Here is a 20,262-nt window from a genome sequence, read left to right as displayed (position 1 = left end):
CTAAAATAGTACACTTGGAATGTTTATAACACTAATAAATAATAAATGCTTGAGGTGATGGATACCCCATTTATCCTGACATGATTATTACACATTGTATACCTCTATCAAAATATCTCATATACCCCATAAATATATATACCTACTAGGTACCCATAAAAATTTAAAAATGTGTGCATCAAAATACACTATGAGCAGAGTAAAAATGCAACGTACAGAATGGGAGAAAATATTTGTAAATCACATATCTGATAAGAGATTAATATGAAGAATATATAGAGAGTACATACAACTCAGCAACAACAACCAACAACCTGATTCCAAAATGGACGAAGGACTAAAATAGACAATTCTCCAAAGAAGATATACAAATGGCCAATAAGCACATGAAAAGATGCCCAAAATCATTAGGAAAATGCAAATTAAAATTACAAGGAGACCCAGTAAGATGGCTACTATCAAACAAACAGAAAACCACAAATGTTGGCAAGGATGTAGAGAAATTAAAACTTTTGTGCACTATTGGTGGGAATGTAAAATGGTATAGCTACTGTGGAAAACAGTGTAGCAGTTCATCAAAAAATTAAAAGGAAAATGACCATATGATCCAGCATTTCCATTTCCAGTATATGCACCCAAAAGAATTAAAAACACTGTCTCACAGTCTCAAAGAGATATTTGTACGCCCATGTCATAGCTTTATTCACAATATCTAAACAGTGGAAGCAATTCAAGTCTCCATTGATGAATGTATTTATGATTGTATTTAATTCCAATGAACTATACACTTAAAATGGTTAAGGTGATAAATTTTATGTTATGCATGTTTTACCACAGTAAAAACAATTGAAAAAAAAAAGTACCAGGGATTCTTGGAGAAATCACTGATAAAGTGGCATTTTTAAATTCTGACAAAATAAATTTTAAAACCACCCACTAAACATGAGAGAGGGTTGTTTATACTCATAAAACATATCCATAAGGCAGATATATAGTCAAACTTTTATGCATCTCATAACAACAGCAGTGAAATAACAGACCAAGTAGTATATTACCACTATATAAGTAGTAATAGATGAAACCACAATTATGATGAAGACTTCAAAGCACGTCAATTAATAACATCCATAATCATGATGACAATAGTAAGTACAATATACTAGGTCCTAATTAAATTCCAGGTACTTTAATAGAACTTCAATTTTTAAGAATCATTTCAGCCATCAGGACAGATTTGACACAACGGCCTTAGCTTTCCACCCCTGCTCAAGATCATTGTCTTATTTCCTTTTCTTCATTGCATGTAATCCTGTGTCAGTCCATTCTCACATTGTTATAAAGAAATAATTGAAGCTGGGTAATTTATACAGAAATAATTGAAGCTGGGTAAATAAATAATTTATGAAGAAATAATTTATGAATAATAAATTAATAATTTCTAATTTATGAAGAAATAATTGAAGCTAGGTAATTTATAAAGAAAAGAGGTTTTATTTGGCTCATAGTTCTGCAGCTATAAGGAAGCATGGTGCTGACATCTGCTTTTGGTGAAGGCCTCAGAAAGCTTACAATCATGGAAGAAGGTGAAGGGGAGCCAGTGTGTCACATGGTGAGGGAAAGGAAGAGAGAGTGAGGAGGTGCCATGCTGGAATTTAAGGTGAATTGTTGTGTCATTTCCAGGAACTCCCTACCTACAGTAACTTGCCAGCTTTAGCATGCTTTTTAATTGATAAGGCACTTCACTAAAGTGGGCTCATGGTCCAAGTGAACCAGCCAGTATCTTAATTGAATTTACCAGAAAAGTCATATGTAAAATAATGTTTTGGTTTACTAAGCTAAGCTTAGTTAAAAAATTGGATTCCCTGAAGGGAGAAAATTTCAGACTTAGAGAAAAGAAGGGCATTTCTTGGAGGAAGTCAGATTTGAGCTGGGTTGTGAAAGAAGACAAAGATTTAACCTGGCAAATGTGGGGTTTAGGCAAGAGCAGAGAGAAAGGAAAAACAACACAAGTGAGGGGAAGAAGAAGCAAAGCCATGACATTCAATCTCCAGGCCTGGGGAACAAGCATGAAATAAAGTTGTAAAAATAACCTCAACTGGGAAAAGGGTCTAAAAATATCAAGTCAAATTAGGACTTTAATTTATCTATGATAGGGAGGCATACAAACATTTTTGCTTATTGGAAGTGCAATAGTCCTTATTTGATCATTTATAATTACAAAAATAATACATGCTTGTTATAGAAAAAGTAGAAAAAAAATAAGCACAATGCATAATCTGAAGACAACCATTGACCACATTTTCTTTCTTTCTTTTTTTTTTTTTTTGAGGCGGAGTCTCGCTCTGCCGCCCAGGCTGGGGTGCAGTGGCCGGATCTCAGCTCACTGCAAGCTCCGCCTCCCGGGTTCACGCCATTCTCCTGCCTCAGCCTCCCGAGTAGCTGGGACTACAGGCGCCCGCCACCTTGCCCGGCTAGTTTTTTTGTATTTTTTTAGTAGAGACGGGGTTTCACCGTGTTAGCCAGGATGGTCTCGATCTCCTGACCTCGTGATCCGCCCATCTCGGCCTCCCAAAGTGCTGGGATTACAGGCTTGAGCCACCGCGCCCGGCCCACATTTTCATATTTACCCTGCTCCAGGTGTTTTTTTTCTGTGCAAAAGTATATATGCCTTGTTCCAAAAGCAAAATTTAACATTGTATATAGTATTCAAATAACACATGGTGATCACAAACATTTTTATAGAGCAAAAGACTACTGAAAGGGAAATACATCATTTAAAGTATTGGATGTGCCATAATTTATTGACCTAATTCCACATTGTTGGGCATTTAGCTTTTATCCAAATACATTGCCTATTTGCCTGATTTTATTTCTGTAGGATAAACTTCTAGGAGTGAAATTTCTTGTTCAAAGATTTTTTATGGGAATAAGCCATCGAGCTGTAAATCAGCTTTCATGTTTTTTTAAAATACCTACTTCATTGGTATTCATTTCTCAATTGGCATCTTCCAACTGTCAATACCTGTACCACTCTCATGGTTACTTCCCCCTCATTCACTTTCATTGAGGAATGAAGCACCAGGCTCCCATCTGTCTATCCAACATCACTTCTGTCAGTATTCAAGTAGTGATCTATAGCGCCCTCTGACCTCTCTCTACCCTGACTCCAAACTAGTGTACAACCACACACTGACTAAACCTTACCCCACATTCCGTGTCAAATTCCTACTCTCCCAATTCTGTTTATTTTCCCCTTCAAATAGTATTCAACACAGCAGTGCAGACAGATTGAAATGCTTGTATTGTATGATAGAAGGCATTTCGATACAATAGGGGCAGAGTGGATTATACAATTAATAGTAAGGAACAAGTAGGTAGCCATTATTGAAACTAGATATAGATCCCTCTCTCAGTTTGTGCACCTCAATCAATTATAGGCAGACTGGAAGTTTAGATATAAATAAGTAATAATGTCCATAGGAAAAGCTAAGTGAATACTCATGTGAATTATGAATTAGAATGAGTTCTTACTGAACCCAAAAACCACATGGACAAGATTGGCATATTTAATACAAAAAATTGAACAGCATGAAACAAAGCTAAAAGACTGTCCTGTGGAAATAACTGCAAAATATTTATATACTAATTTTCCTAATAAAGTCTTAATTTTCCTAACATAAAAGTAGCTGTAATGCCACTAACGTATAAATAGTTCTGAGAAAATAAAAGTTGCAGTGATCTCATTAAGACTTAAAGAAATTCCAAATAAAATTATGAGACTGCTTTTCATTTCTAACATTGGCAAAGATTTCAGATTGATCATATTCCTATCCTTGCTAATACTGGCAAACAGGCAGTCTTGCGGTCTGTTGCTAAGAGTATCAAATAGTACAATACAGCTAAAGGATAATTTGATAATATCCATGGAAATGGTAGATATCTGGACTGTGATGATGGTTACATGACTCCGTAAATCTACCAAAAAGTCAATGAATTATACCCTTAAAATGAGAAAATTTATGGTATGTAAATTACACCTCAATAAAGCTTTTTTTTTTTTAAAGTTTAAAATGCACATCACTTGAGATAGCAATTCTACTTCTATGAATGCATAATACTGGAAAACGGTGGGGTTTTTTTAACCTGAAAAAGGAAGTTACAGAATTATATAGAGTCCAGTAATTATCAATGTTAACCATATTATTTAAACAGTAGAAGAACAAATGTATAATTTTTACTCTTTTTTTTTTTTTTTTTTTAGACGGAGTCTTGCTCTGTCACCCAGGCTGGAGTGCAGTGGCCGGATCTCAGCTCACTGCAAGCTCCGCCTCCCGGGTTCACGCCATTCTCCTGCCTCAGCCTCCCGAGTAGCTGGGACTACAGGTGCCCGCCACCTCGCCTGGCTAGTTTTTTGTATTTTTTAGTAGAGACGGGGTTTCACTGTGTTAGCCAGGATGGTCTCGATCTCCTGACCTCGTGATCCGCCTGTCTCGGCCTCCCAAAGTGCTGGGATTACAGGCTTGAGCCACCGCGCCCGGCCAATTTTTACTCTTTTTGTTTTGTTTTGTTTTGTTTTGTTTTTGAGACATAGTTTCACTCTTGTCGCCCAGGCTGGAGTGCCGTGGTGCCATCTTGGCTCACTGCAACCTCCGCCTCCTGGGTTCAAGCAATTCTCCTGCCTCAGCCTCCCAAGCATCTGGGATTACAGGTGCCCACCACCATGCCTGGCTAATTTTTGTATTTTTAGTAGACATGGGGTTTTGCCATGTTGGCCAAGCTGGCCTCGAACTCCTGACCTCAACAATTTTTACTCTTAGCAACATAAATCACTATTGATATTAGAACAAGAGAACCTGCACAGTCAGGAGAGTGGGACTTCAATTTTCACTCTACATCTACTCTACAGATCACATTAGAAAGGCTGGATTAACACAAGAAAAGCAAAATTGAAAGCCCACAAGGATGAGATTATCCCCAAACTCATGCAAAACTTACTTTGATAGCTTTCAAACCATGAAATGTTTTATCTTCTTCCGCAACTGCAGTAATTTTTGTCCAACTTTCAGAGCCACATTGTCAGTGACAACATCACTACTGAAGTAGATCAATTGATTAATCAAGCCGTAATCACTAGAGAAACTTGTCACAACTCCCCGCACAGTTTTCAATGTGGTGTCACCTATGGGATTAGCAAACGACAGTTTACATTAATCTCGAAAGCAAACACCCATTACAAATAAGTCCTACCGGAGGAAGATATGGTAGACAATCATCTACTTCTAGAAACAGAATGACCTGGATTTGAGATACAGATTACAAAAAGCGTAATGATTACCCACGCAGGATTCGGGAGGCAGAGTGCCTAGGTTCACATCCTGCCTGGCACCACCACTTCTCTGTATGGTACAGTGGCCTCATCCCAGGCACCGGGGGGCCATGGTTAAGAACGCTGAGTCTGGAGCCAGATTGCTTGGGTTTCAATTCCTACGTGTACCATCTGTGTAAACCTGCATACATCTCTTAACCTCTCTGACTTTGTTTTCCTCTGTCAAACAAAGACAGTTAACAATTTATGCATGATTTCTGCAGTGAAAGTTAATGGACACATACAGATCAACTGCTTAGAACTGTGAGTGCCTTGCATAGGTTAGAATGTAAATGTTGTTGCTATCATCGTATCTGCATATGAAGAGTCCTTAAATGACCACTGTTATTATGTAACTTCATCATTATCATCAACACAATGAGCAGTAGCGTCTGCAGATTCTTAAACATCTCACCAGAGCACTAAAAGATATCAGGAATTTAAGCCTAGCCCCAAAGTGCATCTGAATCACCAACAACTGTGTTTTGTTTTTGTTTTTGTTTTTCTGAGCAAGCATAGCTAATAGGTGATATTTGGGGATCTAACCCCAGGCAGTCTGCCTGCAGAATCTGAGCTCTGAACCATAATGCCATAACTGTCTATCCCACAACTTGGGTAAATTGACAGAATGACTGGGAAATGTGATTATACAAGATTACAAAAACAGAAACCAAGAAAATCCAATGATTTTTTTAGTGGGTCAAATTTGTTTGTTACATCATATCACGAAAGAAAGAGGGAGGGCAATGGAAGCAACCACCACTCAGACACACGAAGACTTGTGGAAGACTCTTCCATGTGTCCCTGTTGGCACAAATAGAGCTAATAGTGAATGAATGCTGCAGTGAGAAATTTCACTCAAAAGCTAAGAAACAGTGTTCTCTGAACAAACTTTGCTAAGACTTAGCCACCTCAACAGGGATTCAAACTCAGCTAGCAGAGACGCTACAGGGAGATTTCAGCACCAGGAAGGCAGGTCCCTGCTGACAGAATACTACTGACCAAAGAGGATGGTGATATATGCCACCCTCTTGAAGACATCGTGATTCTACTCTTGTGGAAGGAGGTGAGGAGCTTAGAGGATAACAAATGACTGCTGGACCTGAATGTCCATCTTTCCTATCTGTGTCTCCCTGACTCCGCTATAAAATGGACATCACAACAATAGGACTTCCCTCACTGGAATTTTTGTGAGAATTAAATGAAATGAATGACGGTAAAGCCGTTAACTTGGGGCCTGGCACATGCAAGCATTCAACAAAAAGTAGAATTAATATAATTCAGAGCAGGGATGCAATCCACTCCAGCAAACCTTCTCACATGTTATGGATTCACACCTGACAAATGCAAATGCCTTCACACTTCTCCCCTGAGTGTCCACTCAGTGCTGGGATTTTAGGATACAAAGGAGAATAAGTTAAATGTGACTCATGACTTCCTATGGGCAACAGATATATGACTAATCCATTTGGCTTCAAATACATGCCCTTTTTGGATACATGGCCAAATTCACCCTCAAATTAGGGGGTTTCATGCCTACTGTAAATATCAGAAGAAATCTGCTGCAGGAAGCACATGGGAAAACTCAGGGTTAGGGAGATGCAGGTGAGTGGGAGGGTGGAGAGGGAGGTACAGCCCCCATAGCCCTCTCTGTCAATAACTTCCCGCTTTGGACTGACAAGAGAGTTTGGGGCTTGGGTTGATGCAAGCCTAGCTCTCAGGCGCTTGTTGGGGACTCGGGACACATCCACTTCCCGCTTTGGACCGACAAGAGAGTTTGGGGCTTGGGTTGATGCAAGCCTAGCTCTCAGGGGCTTGTTGGGGACTCGGGACACATCCCCCTGCCCAATGCACACAGACACAAGATGGAGCCACCTCCATGGGCAGTGCCTGCTTAAGTCTCCACAGCTCCATTCTAGGGGTGAGGAGAGCCCCTATTGGGAGGTTTCTGGGATGGAGGACAAGAGGACACATAGAGGAATACCTTTTGGGAGCCCCTGCTGCTGTGGGCCCTGCTGCTCTGCAGGGTCTTCCCTACTCTAGAAGAAGGCTAAAGCCTGTCTCAGAAGCCTGAGCATGGTCCTGTTGTTACCACCGGCCTGGGTACCACTTGTGATAGATGAAGCACGAGGTCTTTTTGGTCAAGAACCCTTAGGTCACAGCGTCTCCTCAGGGACTCACCTCCTCAGCCTCTATGGGAGGGGATCCAATTATTAGTGAGCAGCCCTCATGAGAGCCAGGGCTCTTCTCTCTCAGCATGTGCTCCTCAGGGCCCGCCTCAACCACTATCCAACAGATGGGCATGCAGTAGGTGGGAGGGCAGGTTCCTGTGGCCACTAAGAGGTGGTGAGCAGGAACATCGTGGCTTCTCCCATCAAGGCTGAGGGCGCCATTAGGATGGCCTGGGGAAAAAGGCTTGGGAGCTTGGGTTCTGTGTGTACTCAGAGGGTACTGGGGCTCTTCTATGGTGTTCCCGAGGAGGACGCGTGCCTGAAACACAGGGTGTGCAACCAAAAAATCCAGCTCTTGCCCTTGTATTCATGGTGCTTAGCATAAAGACTGATCTCATAGTAGGTGGTCAATAGTTACTCCTCAGCAGGGATCGTGTGTATACGTACGTATGTGTGTGTGTGTGTTCATGTGTTCATGTGGGTATGTAACATTTTAGGGATGACAAGTTCTTCTCTTTTATGTTATGATATAAAACATTATATTATAAATTATTAGATTATGATATAAAAGAGAAGGACTTGCCATCCCTAAAATGTTCACAATGATGGTTCATATTATAATTTATCATAGAGTTTTTTGAAAATCATTGCTACCAGTTATTCATTGCTTACCTAGTGATGCCAATCATTCTGCTATACATATTACATTTATTCATTCATTTAATGAATATTTGTTCAGCACTGACTATGAGCCAGATACTGTTCTTGGCACTTGAATTAATCGCTGAATAAAAGATGCAAGTATCTTGGCCCTGTGGAGGTAATTTTCTCACAAAAGGAGAGTAAGGGAGAAAACAAAACTAAAAAGTAATAAAATACATGATACGTTAGGAGGCAATAAATGCTACAGAAAAATTTAGCAAGACGAGGGGGATCCACAGTGCTGGGGAGGGGGATTGGCTCGCATTTTAGAATAGGATGGTCAGAGTAGGCTTCATTGGAGAGCAATAGTTGAGCAAATATTGAGGAAGATGTTGGAGTTAGTGAGGCAGCTATTTCAGGAGGAGTTATCCAGGCAAAGGGAGCGGCCTGTGTAAAGATTGTGTGGCAAGAGTATGCCTGATGTGTTTAAGGGAAAACTTAGTGATTGGAGCAGAGGAAGTGAAAGCTAGAACAGGAAATGTAATCAGAGAGGTAATAGACATTCAGGTAAGAGACTTGTGGGGTCTTGTAGGGCAGTGAAAGTTCTTTGTCTTTTACTGTCCATGATGTGTGAAGTCTCTGAAGGGTTTGGAGCCTTCCAGGGATACCTCCAGCTGCTTGCTTATGAGCACGCTGGAAGGGGCCAAAGCAGGAAGCAGGAAGAACAGTTAGCAGGGTCCAGCTGTAATCCATGGTTGCCATGGATGAAACTTGATTGTCCTTCCTCTTCTGCAGAGAAAACAGGCAAGACAGCTTCAAAAGATGATCAGCTGATGGAGGAGATGGGTAAGGAGGGACTCAAGTACCAGGTCGGAGCGGTGCTGGGGCATAAGGGGAGGCTTACAAGGAGGGGGACAAGAGTGCCCCGAGAAGTGGGCTGGAAGTGTTCCTTGGACTTCAGGGATTATTGTGGGGAGGGGCGCGTGGGAATGGATTAGGGAAGCTATAGGTCATGAAGAGAGCATAGAGTGGGGTCTGTCCTTTCAACAAGCATCTGCCTGAAATACATGAGACAAGGGAAGAAGGATGAAGACAGGGTCCTTCCTTGTGGCATTCGTAATAGCTAAGACTTATAGAGTGTGTACTCTCTGCTGGGCACTGTTCTAAGTCCATTAGGTGTGACAACTGATTTAATTCTTAAAGCTTTGCAAGGCAGGGATAATTATCATTGCCTTTGTGTAGATGAGGAACCTGATGCCAAAGGAAGTTGAACAACTTGCCCGAGGGTTCCAAGTGAGGGAGAAATGGGATTTGGTGCGAGTAGCCTGACTGTGTCACTACAGCCCACAAGCACAGTGTCATATTCAGCAGCCTGAGTGGAGTTAACTGCTTAGTGCAGACACCCATCATTCTACTCCCTTCTTCCTCCCTTCATTCAAGAAACACTCTCCAGGGAGAGGTAAAGACCCCAGAGAGAGGGGGTGGTTAACAGATCAGGATGAGGTCAGGTGTGTGACCGTGGCCATTCAAAGACATGGTGGAGGCATTAGCTCCTCACAGAAGGAGGTGATGGGATCCTTAACTAGGGCATCATGACTGCACTTCTGGGGATCTGTGGATTGCATCAGACATGTGGGTGTGGGCATCTTCTGAGGAGAGGGTCCACTCCTTCATCAGATTTTCAGAGACATGGAAATCCCACCTGCATCCCAGTCCCCCGGAATAAAAGTGTGAAGCTCCACTGCTCTGAGCTTTGGAGACATGGTTAGAACAGAGTATGCTCTTTAAAGGTACATATATACATACACACATAAATATACATATATATATGTTACAATGCAATAAGAAGACAATCCAATAAAAATGTGCAACAGATTTGAGCAGGCACTTCACTGAAGAAAATACATGAATTACAAATGAGAATATAAAAACATGCTCAACCACCATTAGTCATTAGGGAAATAAAAGTTCGAACCGTGAGGAGATACCACTCACTATATATGGATAAAATTGTCTAAAAATTTAAAAACCCACTATACCAAGTATTGGGTAAGATGTAGAGCAATTGAAACTCTCATACCTTGCTGCGGGGAATACAAAAATTATACAATCACCATGGAAACCAGTATTTCAGTTACTCAAAAAGCTAAACATACACTTCCCATGCTACCCAGTCATTCCACTCTTAGATATTTGCTGAAAAAGAAAAGGAAAAAAATCTACAGAAAGGCTTGTACATGAATGAATGTTCAAGGCAGCTTTCTTTGTAATCGTCAAAAATTGAAAACCACAAAAATGTCTATGAACAGGTGAATGGATTGACAAATTATCGTATACCCATACAATGGAATACTCTTCAGTAATATATATAGAAAGAATTATTGATAAATACAACAAATCAAGTGAACCTCAAAATCTTTAGGGGGAGTGGAAGAACACTGGTGAAAAAGAAGTACATACTGTATGATTCCATTATATAAAATTCTAAAAAATCTCAAACTATTCTGTGATGACAGAATGTAACCATTGCCTGGGGATGGAAATGGAAAAAGGGATGAATTACAAAGGAGCAAGAGGAAACTTTTGGTGGTAATAGGAATATCCGTTATCTTGACTCATTGTGTATATGGATGTCAAAACTGACTTCAAATACATGTAGTCTATTGTACATAAATAACAAAATTGTACATAATTAACAAAGCTGTTTATAAAAACCAATGTTGACTTCAGGAAGATGGTGGAATAGGGCTCTGCAGCACTCATCTCCCCACAGAAACATCCATTTGAACAACTATCCATGCACAAAAATGCCTTCACAATAGCTAAGGAAACTAGGTGAGAGACTATGGCACCTGAATTTAGCTCAAAAACAAGAAACCCTCATTAAAAGACGGTAGGAAGCACAGTTTCATTTTACTCACATCACTCCTCCCCAAGCCTCAGACAGCACAGCATGGAGAGAGATACTCTCTGCTTGGAGGAAGGAGAGTAAAGTGAGCACTGGACTTTGCCTTGGACCTTAACACTGGGTCTGCCCTCAGTAGAAGGTAGTGCCAGAAAGACCCTGATGGCCCAAGACTCCAGACTCACCTGGCCTCATGCTTTAGAAAATGATCAGAGCATTCCCCTCCCACCCCAGCAGGCTCACCTGCATTGCGTTTGGGCTGGGCTCTTGGCTCTGACCCTGAGGTCTTCTCCTTGGACACAGATGTCCTGGCCTTGTGGGTACATTGGATGCTACAAACACATGACTGCCTGCCCCCGGACCTAACCCTACATCATCTCACATTCTCAGTTCCTCCCAGGAAGAGGATCAGAGGGGCAAACAGGATCCCAGACAGCAGCCAAGGGGGCTTGGTCACTTGCCACAACATTCTAAATATGACCTCATGGAGAACAGACATTGAGTCTTACAAGCAGGGTGACCAGACTTGCAGAGATAGACAGTCTTGATGCAGGCTGTACCCCATGAGCTTTCCTTCCATTGCCATGCTGCTGGTGGCACACACAAGTCACTATTGCCATCTGCTCCACTCAGCCACCTAGAGATCAGGCTGAACCTCGAGCCCTCTCCCAGTTCTGCAGAGCAGTCCTCCAGGTCCCCTGAGGCTGGATTGACCCAAGCCCTGCCACTGGCCCTTTCTCAGCAGGTTCCCTCTGTGGCTGTCATAACAGCACACTCCCTCTCCCTGGCCACCAGAGTCCATCTGTAACAACTGCAGCTGTTTTTCCACTGACAACACCCCTTCCCACAGATATCAGGGGTCCTCTCATTAACCAAATCTTTCTTCTTTCCCTACCCACACAAATATACACCAATTCATGCCACGCTCTGTGCTCCAGGGAAGGCTTTCAGGACACCCTGACAAGGGACTCCTGGCCTGTTCCCTGATCCCTTTTTACATCTGACACTGTGGTGGGCCCCAGGCACAGATTCCCTGTGGGCAGTTAGAGGAGGAGCTTACAGGAACAGGTGAGTGCTGAGTAGGAGCCAAGGTGTGCATGCAGGCTCTGCCAACAGGATTGCAACTCCCCCTACCAAAGAAATAGTATGGGGTATGGGTGTCATCATTACCTCCAGGGCAAAAGTTAACTCAGAAAAAAAATAGACCGCCCAGTCCTGCGGAGCTGCAAGATGGCCTTCCCAGTTCTCAGAGATGGGCACCCAAAGATTTCTTTTTTCAAATTATGAACGTTAAAAATAAATGTCAGGGCACATGCAGCAAGAACCCCAATGTACATACCAGACACCATGGCTGGAAAGTGATTCCACTTATACTCTAGAAGTGCACTCAATGCAATTGTCCTGGAATGTCTTTTCTAAAGGGCTTTCCATGTGAACACCATGGCAAATCTGAGTGCTGGTTAAAGCAGTTTTTGCTCAGACGTGATGCAAAGCCTCACCCCAGACCCTCTGTTGTGTCTCTCATACTCTTTTTCCCACTTCCTTCTTCCATAGGCTTTTGCTTATGGGAGTGCAGAAGGCAAAGGCCAGCCTGGGAGCTCAAAGGCTGGCATGGGGGTTCAGCTCCTGGTTCACCAGCTCTGGGAACATGGGCATGTCACTGTGTCCCTCTGCACCTGCCTCCCTCTCTGCCCCATGGGCACAGCAGTACATAAAGGGGAAACAACGTTCACAGTGCCTGTCAACATTTGAAACTGGCAGGCTCATCTCTCTTCCACTTCCTAGTTTCTCACTTTCTATGACATTTTCAGGTGACAGCAACTAGCCACATTCATGCCACCTGGGAATCACTGCAGGTCCATTGTCAAATGTAGTAAATTGTCAGATCATATTATCCTGGGAATCACAGCAAAATGGTTAAAGCTGAGGCTCTGCAGTCTCACACTGACACCTGCTTCCCTTACTCCCTTCCTGTGTCCCATGACCTCATGGCCTTTCTTCTCTTTCGCTTATCAAAGCCTGAGGTGCAGTGGTGGCTGTGTCTCTTGCTGAAAGCTTTAGCAATACCCTCCCAAGGGCGTTTGGATGTAGTTCAAGGGAGTGACCAAGAGATGACGCTATTCTTGTTAGTGCAAGCCAGATGAGCTGGGAAAAAGAGCATTTCACCAAACAGCTTTGACAAAATTAGCCTTCTGTAGTTGAACAAACCATAAGAATGAGATAAATGGGTTTTCAAAAGTTATACGAGGTGCCTGATCTTAAGCAAATAAGCACCCATGAGGTTGTTACGTGCTTTTGATTCCTACAAACACTACAGCAGAGATGTGCAAACAGGACTGGAGACCCAGATACCCAGAAAAGTCACAAGGGCCTTCTCAGGACACCAGTAAACACTGAGAGACAGTCAGTTCCATGCTTTAAATTAGGCACCCTGTGGTTCAAGCAGGCTTTGGAGGGAGAAACCAGCTGGGCTTAAATCCTGGCTTTTCAGGTTATGAGCTGGGTGACATTGGGCAGGTCACTCACACTCTCTCTTCCTGGCTTCTGGTGGCTGCCAGCAATCGTTAATGATCCTTGGCTTATAGGCATCACTCTAATTGCTGCTTCCATCATCACATGGCTTTCTCTCCTGTGTGTCTCCGTGTCTTTGTTCTTATGAGAACAGCAGTCTCATTAGATTCAGGGCCCGCCTTAATCCAGTTTGACTACATGTAAATGTAACTAATTACATTTTTAAAGACCCTGTTTTCAAGTAAGGTCATATTCAGAGGTTGCAGGTGGACATTGACTTTGGGGTCACACTATTCAGCCCAGAGCAGTGCTTGCCACATGGAAGTACTAGTCTTTTTTTGTCTTTATTAGCTTTTAGCTTTACTTGTAGCTGTGTCTTGGGGACATCAAATAGGCATCCACCCTGCAGGCTGCCATGGAAACCAAGTACAGCCGTGCTTATACAAGTGTCTGGTACGCAGGGAGGGCTGCATACATGGAATCGGCTGTAGTCATATGCAAAACAGAAGCACCACTGTGAGCGCTCCTGCGCGTGAAAACAACTGATATTTATCCAGCCTCGTCTGCACCTTGTTCATCTATTTGTTACCTGCCAGCCCTCAGTTGCAGAGGAGGGGTAGTGGACACAGAAGGCTTAAGAAAAAGAAGAGAAAAAAGAAGGCAGAAAATAGGGGGCATTCTACCCATCAGCATTGTTTCTGGTTTTGGAAAAGATAGCCATTCTCTGACTTTGATGGTTGTACTCCAGCTGAAATCAACAGTGAGCCTTCCTGAAGCTCACAGCCTTCCTCTGCTAGTCCCCAGCTCTGTCTGTGTGTGCCTGAACCTTTGGCTTCCTGCAGCCATTGAAGCAAGCGTCTTGCTGCTGTCTCTCCTCACGAGTTCCTCCAGGAGGAAAACTTAAGGAGAAGAGCTTGGCCACATTCCTGCCCCGGCTCCATTCCTTCCTGTGACTTTGCCTTTTCCCCTGCCAGAGAGAAGGCCTTGGAATGCTTTGTGCTGTTTCCTGTCCCTGCTTCCTGATAACTCCCTAAACCAGGCCCATTTACTCCCCACTTGGAAGTGCAGCCCTGCCAGTGAGGCTCCGGAGCCAGGCTGTCTTTGTACTGGGAAGAATTTTGAATCCCAGCCCAAAGATAATCTGTTTGCTTCTCTTTCTGTTATTTAAGTTCTTATCAGATGGATATAAAGGGAAATGTACATGTACTTATTGACGTTGGGTAGTGCCTATATGGGAATTTCTTAGACTTTTGAATTTGGTGTATATTTGAAATTTTCCATAATAAAATTTAAAATATTACCCCCCCTCCCCCTGAGAAAGGGCTATAATCCATTGCTTTTAAGCTCTTTTTATTTTTCAAATAGAATCTTAGGTGAAGCCCTAAAATGTAAAACAAACCAAAGACAAGCTACTCCTACTAAAACCGGGGAGGGGGTGATGACTTCTAATCTTCAATCCCTACCAGCAGATAGGTAACTGAGACACTTCTGTGGTCCTCTATGCTTGCCTGCTACTGAAAGTGTTGTCCAGAGACCAGCAGAACATAGTTATCTAGGAGCATGTGAGAAATGCAGATTCTGAGGTCCCCACCACAGACCTGCTGAACCGGGACCTGGATTTTGACAAGATCTCCCAGTGATTTATGTATATATTAAAGTTTGAGAGGCATGGCCCTGTAGTAGGTTGGGGCTCCAGAGGCTGAAACCCACTGACATAAGTGAATTTCTTTATTTTACAAGAGAACTAAGTGAGATTCATAATGTTGTGCATAAAGTCATACAACTTTTGAGCGGGAGAGCCAAGGCTAATAGCCAAGTTGTCTGGCTTTCACTGCATGGATTTCTGCCCTATTCTTGCTGATTGCACCCTGTGGCAGATCGTCTTCTAGTTCCAGAGGTTGGGATCATGATTTGTTTCTAGGACAAAGCCCCAGGTTTATTCCTGGTGCCCACAACAGGGCCCCTCTCTCATGTTCCTGCAGGTAAATCCATGACTTACTTCCTTATTGTCTTAGTCAGCTGAGGCTGCTATAACAAATTACTATAGACTGTTTGTTTAAACAACAAACAGTCATTTCTCACAGCTTTGGAGGCTGGAAGTCCCAGATTAGAGTACCAGCATGGTCGTCCTCTGGTGAGAGCCCTCCTCCTGGTTCATAGATGGCTACCTTCACCTTCTTGCTGTATTCTCTCTCCACATGGTTGAGAGAGAGAAAAAAAAGAAAGCTTTTTCATGTCTCTTCTTATACAGACTCTAATACCATTCATGGGGGCTCCACTCTCATGACCCAACCCAATCACCTCCCAAGGGGCCCACCTCTTCATACCATCACGCTGGGGGTTAGGATTTCAACATATGAATTTGGAGGGACACAAATATTCAGACTGTAAAACCTACCTAACACCAAGTTCCACTAGAACTGTGGTCAAACCTTGTCTCCACTCCCTATTTCCCTACCCTCAACACATTCCTCACTCCTGTCCTTGCTAGAAACTATTTTTGATGAGCCTGACATCCTAAAGGAAAAAGGTCTAGGAGGATAGGCACTTGGCATCAGGAAGTCTCAAGACTGGTTGGAGTTCAAGGTTGGGATTCCAGTATCTGGCAAGGACTAGGATGAGCAATGTAGAGACTGCTGTCCATTTTTCCTGCTTCCTGGTTAGAGTACTCTTTGGACATGTAATCACCAGCTTCTGCTTCTGCCAAAACTGTGAGGCAGAGCAGCTACCAGCAACAATAGACATTTCAAACTTGTTCCTTCTAAAGACCATTTTAAAACGTAATAGAAAATAGAATACTTTAAAATAGAAAGCCTTATTTTCTTAACTCCTGACCCCCAGCTGAGGCCAGGAATGTTGTGTTGGGTCACACTGACTTGGGTGAGAAAAGAAGCAGAGGGTCATGGTAGGTATGGTGTGGCCTACAGGACTGCAGGAGGATGCCTCTATAAATTCCTGGCACCCTGTGGCCAGCAGCAAACTGGTACTAAATATTTAATTGGGCTCCATGCACATCTGAAGTGATCTGAAGTGCATCTATCAGCAGATGGGGGTAAGGAAGGAAGGAAACAATCCCAGAACTTCTTATGTCCCCCTAGGTGTCATTCTGTGAAATCTCAACATCTAAGTGATGATAACCTTGCCTCAGGACTCTCAGCATCCACTGAGCAGGAGAGGCTGGGAGGAACCTCTGGCTACTACCAGATATTTTTCCCAGCATAAATGGGATGTGAGTGTGTATCAGGAGAGGAGCACCCTACATTATAAAATAACTTGAAACTTTTATAGGCATGATTTGGTGGAAACCGGTGATTTATGTTAAGGAACTGCTATGAGGCATTTCCAAAGCTCAAGTTCATGCATTTCTTCAATTGTGAAAGTAAAAAAAGAAGTCTGACAAAATTTGAATGTTTACGGGCCTTCAATATATGTACATCTAATGGCCCAAACAATACAGAATTTACGAATACAAGATGCATTACTTTGCTGGAAAGAAGGCTGTGGTTCTTAGGGTGGTGAGATTAGCTAGAGTAGGTTTTCACTAGCTACCTATTGCTGCTGATCAGCAGAAGAAAAAGCCTTCATCTCTCTGGTGAAGTTTTAAGAATTTGAGATAGGTCCAAGGTGCTCTTGGGTGTTCCTGCTAGATTTCCACATACAAGGCAGAGTGTGATTTGGGACATGAACAGCTTAGAGTTGTTTGTGTCCTTTGATGTCTGTATGAAGTTATTAGAATAACATGGAAGTGGCTGCTGAAATCTCTGTAGCCCCTGGATGAAGCTGAAGAACAATGATTTCTGAACAAGAATAATTTCTCCAGGCTTCTGTAAATTATGTGGGACCACTAATATCCCAAGGGTGGGGTAGGGAAGTAAGTGCTACTCCAGCAGGGGAAATTATTTCCTTACCCCGTGACCATTTTGCAACAACTACTAGGAGTGAAAATCTTCTTCTGGTTTCCATAGATCCTAGAAGAGATTTATGAAAATTGACTGAATTATTGCAAAGCCCCATAAATGTGTTTGATTAGGAGTATCAGTTCTGAACTAGGGCCTTGGTAGGGAAAGGGGTATACCAAGGATAAGAAGGACAAGGGTCAGGAGTCTGAGAACAGGTTAGCCAGGTCCTGTGCTCTGGGTCTAACCTAGGCTGAAGCCAAGTTTTTGGTCAAGGCTGCAATTTTCATATGAGGCTCAGTGTCCTCTACAAAACTCACTGATTGTTGACAAAATTCATTTCCTTGTGGTTTAGGACTGAGGTCCCTGTTTTCTTGCTGTCTATCAGCCAGGGGTCACTTTCAGCTCCTAGAGGTCACCCACAGTTCCTTGGCACATCACCTCCATAGACATTCACAGCAGGACTGTCTTCTTCCTTCTAGGTCATCAGGAACAAGTCTCTTTGAGCTTCATTTTCTTTTAAAGACTACTCTGGTTAGGTCAAGCCCACCTAGGATAATCTCCTTTTAATTAACTCAAAGTCAACTGATTAGTGGCCTAATCACTGGAATGACATCTCATACATTCACAGGTTTCTGTCCACACCCAAAAGGAGGACATTATACAAGGTATGTATACCAGGAGCAGGGCAGGAATCTTGTGCATTGTTTCAGAATTCTGACAACCCCACTGATACATCCCAAATTTGGAAAGTTCTAAGAGTTAGATAAGGACTGATTGTTCCTTCCACCTCAGGGAATATAAATGGCTCATGACCTGTCGGTAAGGTTCTCATTTGCATAATAATTCCAATGTTTCTAGTGGGGTCACCTCTAAGGACCTGGAGGGACAACTCTCAAAATGAGGAAAATTCTTATCCTGGGGTGCCTGGTAGCAGCTCCGCCATTAAAAAGGGCACACAGCAGTTTCTCTACCCTAACATTAACTAGAGTAAACAAGCCTGGATCCTGTCCTTCCGTAAACATTCAAGCATGAACAACTATGGGTACTGCACACTTCTACACTGTTGCCATGGCATCCTCAGGGATCTTTTAAAGAAACTGTACAGAAAGACCTTTGTTCTTTACAGGAGTGGAGAGCCCTGGAATCTTCTTTTTTATTGTGGCAAAATACATATAACATAAAATTTATCATTTTAACCATTTTAAAGCATACTATGTGATGGCATGAAGTACCTTCACAATGTTGTGCAAACATCACTAATTCCACAATATTTTCATCAACCTGAAAAAAACCCTGTATCCATTAAGCTGTCACTTCCCATTCTCCCACCCGTCCCTGGCAACAACTAATCTGCTTTCCATCTCTGTGTATTTGTTCATTCTGTATATTTAATAAAAATAGAATCATCAATATGTTATATTTTGTGCCTGCCTTCTTTCGCTTAGGATAATGTTTTCAAGGATCACCCATGTGGTAACATCTATCAGTACTCCATTACCTTTTATGGCAGAATAATATTCTGTTGTATGGATATACCACATTGTATTTATCCATTCATCTGTTGATAAGCATTTGTCTTATTTCCACCTTTTGGCTGTAGTGAATGAATAGTGCTGCTATGAACACTCAGGTACAATTTTTTGTTTGACACCTATTTCCAGTTCTTTTGAGTCTATACTTAAGAGTGGAATTCCTGGGTCATATGGTAATTCTATGTTTAACTTCTTGAGGAAACACTAGTTTTCCTTAACAGCTACAACATTTTACCTCTCCCCAGCAATATATGAATGTTCTTATTTCTCCACATCTTTTCCAACAGTGTTTTCCTTCTTTTCTGTCAATCCTAGTAAATGTGAAGTGGTATCCCCCCGGAGTTTTTATTTTTGTTTCCATAATAACTAATGACATTGTGCATCTTTCCATATATTGTTTGCCATTTGTGTATTTTCTTTGGAGAGATGTCTAGTCAAGTCCTTCACCCATTTTCTAATTCGTTGTTTGTCTTTTGTATTGTTGAGTGGTAAGACTATTTTATATATTCTGGATACTAGACCCTTCTCAGATACACACTTTGTAAATATTTTCTCCTATTCTGTGGATTGTCTTTTTAGTTTTTGACAATATCTTTTGATGCACAAAAGTCTTAAAATTTTGATGAAGTCCAGTTTATCTATTTTTTTCTTTTGTTGCCTGTGCTTTTTTATCCTATCTAAGAAACCATTGCCAATCCAAGATCATGAAGATTTACCCTTATGTTTTCTTCTAAGAGTTTTATGGTTTTAGCTTTAGTACTTAGGTCTTTGATGAATTTTGATTTTTGTGTTGTATGGTTTTTAAGGCAGAGTTCCAACTTTATTGTTTTGCATGTGTACATCCAGCTATCCCAGCACCATGTTTTGAAAAGACTACTCTTTACCCTATTGAATTATCTTGGCACTCTTGTTGAGAAGCAACTGACCATAGGTGTATGGATTTACTTCTGGATTCTCCATTCTATTCTATTAGTCTATGTGTCTATCCTTACATGAATGCCACACTGTTTTGATTATTATGACTTTGTAATAAGTTCTGAAATCTGGAAGCGTGAGTACCCAAAATTTGTTCTTTGTCAAGGTTGTTTTGGCTATTTGGAGAGTCTCTTGCAATTCCTTTAAAAATTTAGGATCAACTTTTCAATTTCTACAAGAAAAAGGGCCATTGGCATTTTGATTCTGTCGATCATTTTGGGCAGTATTGCTGCCTTAACATTGTCTCCCAATCCGTGCAAAC

The sequence above is a fragment of the Papio anubis genome, chromosome X, assembly GCF_008728515.1.
Source record: "Papio anubis isolate 15944 chromosome X, Panubis1.0, whole genome shotgun sequence".
In the NCBI taxonomy this organism is placed as follows: Eukaryota; Metazoa; Chordata; class Mammalia; order Primates; family Cercopithecidae; genus Papio; species Papio anubis.
Note: the sequence above shows the minus strand (reverse complement) of the source record.